The sequence below is a fragment of the Somniosus microcephalus genome, chromosome 6 (genome assembly GCF_052327205.1).
Source record: "Somniosus microcephalus isolate GS21.2 chromosome 6, FLI_Smic_1.0, whole genome shotgun sequence".
NCBI classification, from domain to species: domain Eukaryota; kingdom Metazoa; phylum Chordata; class Chondrichthyes; order Squaliformes; family Somniosidae; genus Somniosus; species Somniosus microcephalus.
In genome coordinates, this window is record NC_140992.1 from 80,098,557 (window position 1) to 80,107,188 (window position 8,632).

Genomic DNA, 8,632 nt, shown 5'->3' on the forward strand with positions numbered 1-8,632 from the left:
GCTAACAAAGCAAATACAATAGGAACAGTAGTAGGCCATTCAGGAGCTCGAGCCTGTTCTGCCATTCAATCAGATTTTTAAAAAATTTGTTCATGGGATGTGGGCGCTGCTGGCAAGGCCAGCATTTATAACCCATCCCTAATTGCCATTGAGATGGTGGTGGTGAGCTGCCTTCTTGAACCATTGCAGTCCATGTGGTGAAGGTACTCCTGCAGTGCTGTTAGGGAGCGAGTTCCAGGATTTTGACCCAGCGACAATGAAGGAACGGCGATATACTTTCAAGTCAGGATGGTGTGTGCCTTGGTGGGAAACTTGGAGGTGGTGGTGTTCCCATGCGCCTGCTGCCTTTGTCCTTCTAGGTGGAACAGGTCGCGGGTTTGGGAGGTGCTGCCAAAGAAGCCTTGGTGAGTTGATGCTGTACATCTTGTAGATGGTACACACTGCAGCCACGGTGTGCCAGTGGTGGAGGGAGTGAATGTTTAAGGTGGTGGATGGGGTGCCAATCAAACGGGCTGCTTTGTCCTGGATGGTGTCGAGCTTCTTGAGTATATGGCACTGAACACTGTGCAGTCATTGGCTAACATCCCCATTTCTGACCTTATGTTGGAGGGAAGGTCATTGATGAAGCAGCTGAAGATGGTTGGGTCTAGGACACGGCGCTGAGGAACTCCTGCAGCAATGTCCTGGGGCTGTGTTGATTGACCTCCAACCACCACAACCATCTTCCTTTGTGCTAGGTATGACTCCAGCCAGTGGAGAGTCCCCCCCACCCCGCCCCCCCCCCCCGCCCCCCCGATTCCCATTGACTTCAGTTTTACTGGGGCTCCTTGATGCCACACTCGGTCAAATGCTGCCTTGATGTCAAGGGCAGTCACTTTCACCTCACCTCTGGAATTCCATGTTTGGACCAAGGCTGTAATGAGGTCTGGAGCTGAGTAGTCTTGGCAGAACCCAAACTGGGCATCAGTGAGCAGGTTATTGGTGAGTAAGTGCTGTTTCATAGCACTGTCAATGACACCTTCCATCACTTTGCTAATGATTGAGAGTAGACTGATGGGGCGGTAATTGGTTGGATAGGAATTGTCCTGCTTTTTGTGGACAGAACATACCTGGGCAGTTTTCCACATTGTCGGATGGATGCCAGTGTTGTAGCTGTATTGGAACAGCTTGGCTAGAGGCGTGGCTAGTTCTGGAGCACAAGTCTTCACCATGACAGCTGGGATGTTGTCGGGGCCCATAGCATTTGCTGTATCCAGTGCACTCAGCCGCTGATTCGTACCTTAACTGCATTTACCTGCCTTTGATCCATATCCCTTGATACCCTTAACTAACAACAAGCTATAGATGTCAACATTTTAAAATAGTGGTGCTTTGAGCCATGGGAAGAAGTGACTGAGTAGTGTGCTAAAAAGATTTTTCAAATTAAAAATAAAATAGTAGATCTCTTGTGGCATTACTCATATTTAACATTAAAAATAAACTAAGTATGTGAATGATGTGCTCCTTATCTATTGTAGATAATGGAATAAATATATGCCATTCACATACTGTAGTTATATAAATATTCTGTGCACAAACATACTGTAGTTGCATAAACAAATGTGTGTCACTCATGCATTACAGTTATGTCAATAAATAAATCTGTGCATCTCATCTGCTTTTTGCTCAATATATAATAATGAGAAAGATAATAGATTAGCATAAGTATATAAACTGTGACATTACATATAAAGAGAATACATGTATTATATAAAAGTTATAAACATGTAATTGTATAAACATTTGCAGCTAAAGTACAAATATGTCAAATTATAAAAGTTTATTAAATTATATAAAATTACAAATCATAGAATCTTACAGTGCAGGAGGCCATTCAGCCCATTGTGCCTGTATCACATCTTTGAAAGTCCGCATCAAATAGTGCCACTCCCCTACTTTTTCCCCATAGCCCTGCAACTGTTTCCTTTGCAAGTATTTATCCAATTCCCTTTGGAAAGTTACTATTGAATCTGCTTCCACCACCCTATCCAGATCATGACAACTTGCTGCGTAAAAATAATTCTCCTCATTTTCCCTCTGGTTCTTTTGCCCATTGTCTTAAATCTGTGTCCTTTGGTTACAGATCCTCCTGCCAGTGGAAACAGTTTCTCCCTTTTTACTTTATCAAAATCCCTCATAATTTTAAACACCTCTATTAAATCTCCCCGCAATCTTCTCTGCTCTAAGTAGAACAATCCCAGCTTCTTTCTCTCCACATAACTGGTATCATTCTAGTAAGTCTCCTCTGCACCAAATAGATTTAACTATATCTGATCAAGCATATAAATATCTGCATAACAATAATCTTTTGGGTCAGAAATGTTCACTCCTGTAAGTGGTCTGAGCATCTTATATTGAAAAGTATGCCAGTGCTGCTCAATATTTAATTATGCGATAGTGTAACCCAGGGTGTAATTATAAGACCCTCTTGTGACCGCAAATGAATATTGTGGGGTTGACATTGGTCTGTGTCCATTTTTAAGTGCACACACCTGCACCTAAACATGTGGGTGCTATTAAGTAGTGTAATTGTTTCCCATGCCTCATTACCAACAAATAAGTGGGCTTCCATCGCTAGGTGTGCTGTTCATGCCATGTCCATGATGCTATTTAAAGACAGCCTGCACCTCTTAAAGGGGAGGTGGACTTCTGGCTGTCGAACACTGAAATTTGCTGTGAATACTTCAGAAATACCTGAAACAGTTGCCGCGAGGGCCCCAGATTCTCAGATGCTGTACTGGGGCGCCTGGTAGAGGATTGAGGTGCACTTCCCACTGCCGGGGGGGGCAAAGAGTCTCCAGGCAGCAGCGGCAAGAGGCGGTCAATGCCAGGAGCATTGCACCCAGGACATGGCTGTAATGCCAAAAGAAGTTTAGTGACCTCATTAGGGTTGCTAAGGTAAGATTCCTAACTCAGATCTCGCATTACTCTCTCCTCAGCAATACACCACCTGTAGCCCCGTTATTCACAAGCCTTTCCTCCCCGCATCCCTTTACAATCTTATAGTCACTGCCTCACACTCCACTCCACCCCACCTTCTTCTCCTACTACTCACACACTCCATGCCTGTTACTCTCCTCAATATTAATTCCCTCACTTCCCACACCACATCTACAATATTCCATCTTGACATGCACAGCCTCAAAATATCTCAATTAGCTACCACTAACACACCTTGTTCTTTGTTGCAGGACAACCTGGTGCATAATACACACTTTCCAGCTGGGGGTTGATAAAATGAAATTAGGAGTGGGAAGATGGGGAATTTCCCTTTCTTGGCCCAGGGTTCTGAAGCTAACTCAACACAGGCTGGGGATTGAACCTCAGACCTTTCTCTCTATGACTCAATTGTTCACTAGATAAAGCAACTGAGCCCTTGGAAGAGCCAAGAAATGAAATTTTAAACCTGCTCAATTTTTTTGGATGTTGGATGAAAAAAGCAAGGGAGGTAATAGTAAAAGGACAGATGTCTCAAAAATCTGAGTAATTACTTAGAGCACAGAAAGCTTTGGACAAATTGTACTGGATGCCAGCAGGCAAGTCAATCAAATGTATGTTCCAAGAAATTTGTTTGATGAACACAAGAGATTTTAATCCCATGAGATATGGATATTTTATGTATTTAGGGGTGAATTTCCAAGGGAGCCTTCCACTTATCTGCCATACCTTTGGTAGAAACCCATTTACACAGTTTTCCTAGGGTTTCCATGGATGTACAGCAGGTGAGCAGGAGAACACCCATGGAAATTCAGCCCCTATTAGTAACTCTAAGCCATTGTCAGGGCATTGTCAGGGCTTGAATGGGATATGACACGCGGCAGCACTACACATGATCGGTTTGATTTGAGCCCTGAAGTTTGGATCTTTTGACTCTCAGATGAGGTGCCAACTTTAAGCCCAGTTAACTGTGTCAGATTTTGTGCTTGACAATTTGTTTGAAGATTGACATGTTGATACAGACTAAGGTGTGGTAAGAAATGAAATTTCTGCTGCACTAATTGCTCTCAGAAAATTGCAAGTTGGCCAATGATAGATTGGTTTGGCCATTAGTTACTTGGGGTCAAATCAAAATGGTTAGACCATTAGTTACTGCAAAAAGGTGTAAAGCACAGGCATGTGCTTCCTAGCCAATCCTCACAATAGCAACTTGATGCACCTCCAGGGATAGGAGACCAAATTCTGTTATGTCATCTGACAAGTACAGTAGTGGCAAATAGAATGACCTGCAGTTGATGGACAGTAAAATGTTGCAAAATGCAGCTTCCTCACCGTAAAAGAGTATTTTCGCTCAAATGATCTTAAAGCAACTTGATTCCAATCTTGCAAATGGAAGAATGCTCACCGACACATGGATTAAAGGGAAATCTACCCCTCCCACACACTTCCCATTTGTGGTGTGGTCCCATTGAAAGCTATAATGGCCAGGAATTAGCACAGTTTAACTCACTTTCTGATTCACTAATAATGGCCTGGATTTTGCGGTCAGCAGCAAAGGAATGGCGCTTGCCGTTCACTACGCTGACAGCTGCCCACAGAGTTTTTACGAGCTTTTGAGCGTAGACGTCCTCTCATCAGGAGTCGGATCCAGTCCGCGCGCTCTACAGGGGATCTGTGGCATTTGTGAGCAGGACAAGCAACAGCAAAGCTCTTCAACAAAACAAATTGAAGCATCCTCACTGAGACACGCAGGCCGTGATTTCCCCTAGCTGGACGGGTCCGTGGCGGGCGAAGTCGGTGGTGGATCACGGCCTCGCTGCTGGCTCCATCCCGGTCTCCGACATGACTTTCCCCTGATTGGGCTTGTTAAGCCCACCCAGCGCATTTCCCGGCCAATTGAAGGAAGTGAGTCTGATTACATCATTTATGATGTGTCATCAGCCGGTTTCCTTAAAGGGACCATGCGCAAATTTACTTTGACATTTGTGCTGCAGTGTTTTACAGCATTGAGGTGCTGCAAACACTGACAATCACTGCACAGAGGTGCATGGCTGCACCCAGACTCTCCCATGACTCTCTCCATCTGCTTATGGAGGGAGTCACAGCACACAGGCAGGTTCTCTTCCCTTCCAATGGGTGGAAGAGACCTCCCCAGGAGACCAATGCAGTCTGGTTGCACATTGCACAGGAGGGCACAAGCAGGGATGTCATCAGGAGGACCTGGCTGCAGTGACGCAAACCTTTCAATGATCTCAGTAGATCACAAAACGTTACTGCAAAGCCACACTCAACCTCATCCTGCTGTGGCACTCAACATATCCCCAAGACTCTGCCTTCCCTATCCTACTCCTGCACATCCATACTCACACCAACTTACCTTGCACCTCCACCCATCCCTCTCTATCTACATTATCACTTCCCCATCTCACTAGCCACCCCTCACACTCACCCTCATCCTAGTCCAATCATACCAACTAACAACACACAAGGGTTGTGTGTTTTAGCCAATGTTCATGTGAAGTTTCTGTTAATGTGCTGTCAAACATTGAAATCTTTATTTTCAACACTTTCCATTCTTGGACAGATTTGTGTGCACCTTTGGAAGTGGCTTAGTGAGTTGCAGTGAATGGTGAGGCATAACGGTACCCCCAGCATTGCTGATGAGTGTGTGTGAAAGGAATGGCTTGGGCATTGTAGGGATGCTTTATGTTTTTGGTGTGGGGTGGTGACAACCTGACACATCATGTGGCAGCCAGGGTGTACAGCATCAAGTGAAGTAAATCTGGCCATGGTGAGGCCATCCCTGGCGTCCTAGGCAGCAATGTGGTTGGGTGCTGATGCCCTCTGTCCTGTGCAGCATCAGTTGATTGCGGAAGAGTTTGGTGTTGTTGTTGGTGCTGCTGGTGTGCCTGGTGCTGCTGGTGTTGGGGTTGATCGTGGTGGGATTCTGAGGACCAAGGTGAGAGAGTATAAACCGTACCCATGCTGATGGAATAGATGGCAGGTGAACTTGAGATGACAGAAGTAATCTGTCAAAGGTGAGAGAGGCTGTTCCAATAAGGTGACACTGGATAGAGAGTTTGCTCCAAACATTTGCAACCTGCATAAATCTCAATCTGTCTTCCAAATGCAGTAAGCAACAGCTTCTGAGCTTGGAAAGTGAACAGCTGTGAGATGGGAGCTTTTATAGCACATTTCAAGCTGTCAAGTAATGAGATGATTCCATGGCCATTCAACTCCTGCCCAGCTTAACAGACGTGATGCCCGAGCAGCGTGGACCCCATTGGCGAGCTGGTAAATTCAAAAGGTGAGCTCAAAATTGTTGTTAATCCTCTGTTAACAAGGTCATAATGAGCTGAACTGCACAGCGCTGACAGACCCGACATTTGGTAAAGGCGCGTGGTGGCGGGTTGACAGCGGGGTCCCGAGCCACTGTAAAAAAAAACACTTTCCCTCCTGACCCACCACCGATCCCGTCCACTGATCCCCCAGAAAATCCCCCCCCCGCAGAGTCGAAACCAAGTAGTATAAACCAGGAAGTATAAATTAGATTTAAATCATGTACAGAATGCAAAATAAAGATTGGGAAGGAAAGAGGAAAGTGAGATAAAAGAGACAGACAGGTTTATTTTAATACTAATTAAATTCTGAAGCAATGAGACTCCACACTTGTAAAATTAAATTTTCAGGACCATAGAGGTTGTTTGGCAGTAATTATGACTTATCATACTGTTAAAAATATCACTTATTCCTGAATGCATCAGCCCTACCTTTTTCTGCCTTGTTTACTGAATAACTAGTGGGAAAATATCACAACTTCATGCCCTTACATTGGTTTCAATGCTGAATCTATTGACGAGGTATTGTTATAGCGCAGCCTGTGAAGGAGCAGGGTAGTTCAGACTGCAGCTTCCAGATTTCCGTGTTTAACTGCGCATGTTCGTACTCCAGAAGTTGCTGTCTGATTTACTCCATAATAACCGCGAGCACTGTTAACTTCACGGCAATTGATGCCAGATCAATTGTTAATTTTAAATCTGAGATTGATAAATTTTTGTTAACCAAAGGTATTAAGGGATATGAGCCAACGGCGGATATATGGAGTTAGGTCGCAGATCAGCCATAATCTCATTGAATGGTGGAACAGGCTCGAGGGGCTGAATGGCTTACTCCTGTTCCTATGTTCCTATGTTCACTGTTATTCTCAATGCAAAATTTGGGCCAATATTTCACAGGTACCTTGTATATCAGGATTGTCAGAAGATATAACACAAGCAAAATAAAATGGGTTGAATTTGTCTACTGTTAGTGGATTAGCAGCGAAGCGGGAATACTGCTCGCTCAAGAGGAAATGCCATTAACTGATGCAGTTTTCTCCCAGGGCTCTTACCTGATATGCTGGGTGATTTTGGAGTATTAACACTGCTACTGATAGCTTTACTGCCTTTGGGAGAGAGAGAAATACAGTTTGTTGCAGCCTTTAAAAGGCTGTGAGTTAAAAGGCAACATTACTTTCTGAGCAGCAGGAAGAAGAAAAATAGCAAGGTCTGAAGCAGCAGCAGTAGCATCTCCAGGGGTAGCAGCAAATAGAAAGGCCACCAGATTTTCAGATGGATTTCGAGAAGTATTGCTGTCTAAAGTGAGGGCCAGGAGAAGCAGATAACTGAGCACTGAGGATAGGAAGCCCCATAACCGGGTGGAGCTGGCTGTTAGGAAGGAGGTGGCAAAGTGAGTCAGTGTAACCTCCACCACCCCAAGCAATGCCACACAGTGCAGGAAGAGGTTCAATGATCTCACAAGGGTGGTCAAGTTAAGTCGACACTCTTGCTGATACACATCCTCTACCACTCAGATAGGACTCACTAGCTCCTTACCACTCACAGGGCCGGATTTTCATTCAGCAGTCGGAAAGGAGGCGGGACTACAACTTTCGGGTTTTAGTCCCGCCTCCATCGACGTCCGGCCAATCCACGCGATTTTTCCTTGATTGACCTTGTTGAGCCCACCCAGCGGGCTCAGCAGGCCAATTAAGGGCCACCCAGCAACAGGTGACGTCACAGACTGAAATTTCATCTGTCAAGACGTCTTGACAGATGAAATATCAGTGTTTCACAGCTGTTTGAAGCTGTCAAACACTGACAGTCTGACTTTTAACCTGTGTCCTTCTACGCAGACTCAGTTAGAACTCTCACCGGCACTGAAAGCTGAAGGCTGTCACTGTTGACAGTTCGCAGCCATTTTGCTTTCAGTGCCGGCTGAGTGATGGGCTCCCGGCGCCTAGAGGAAGAAAGGCTGTTAAGGTAAGTACAGGTAATTTAAACTTCTTTACACACTTTAGACACACCAAACACACTTACCTTTGCACTCATGCACCCATCACTCACCTGAACACCGACATCGCGACCCCTCCAAGTCCTTCAACCCGACAGCCCGCCTGCTCTAACCTGGCGTGGTTTGGAGCCGTCGGGAATCCCACACAACACCCCTCAAAATAGGGATTAGGCTAAAAACTGTCTGTTAACTACCTGTTAACAGGCAGTTAATTGGCACTAATCCCTTCCCGCCTCGGGTCGGCGGGTCCTAGTGCGGGGCGGGTACCCGCCTCCTTTGAAACTTACGGGGAGGCGGGTTTTGGGCGGGATGGTGTCGGGACCCC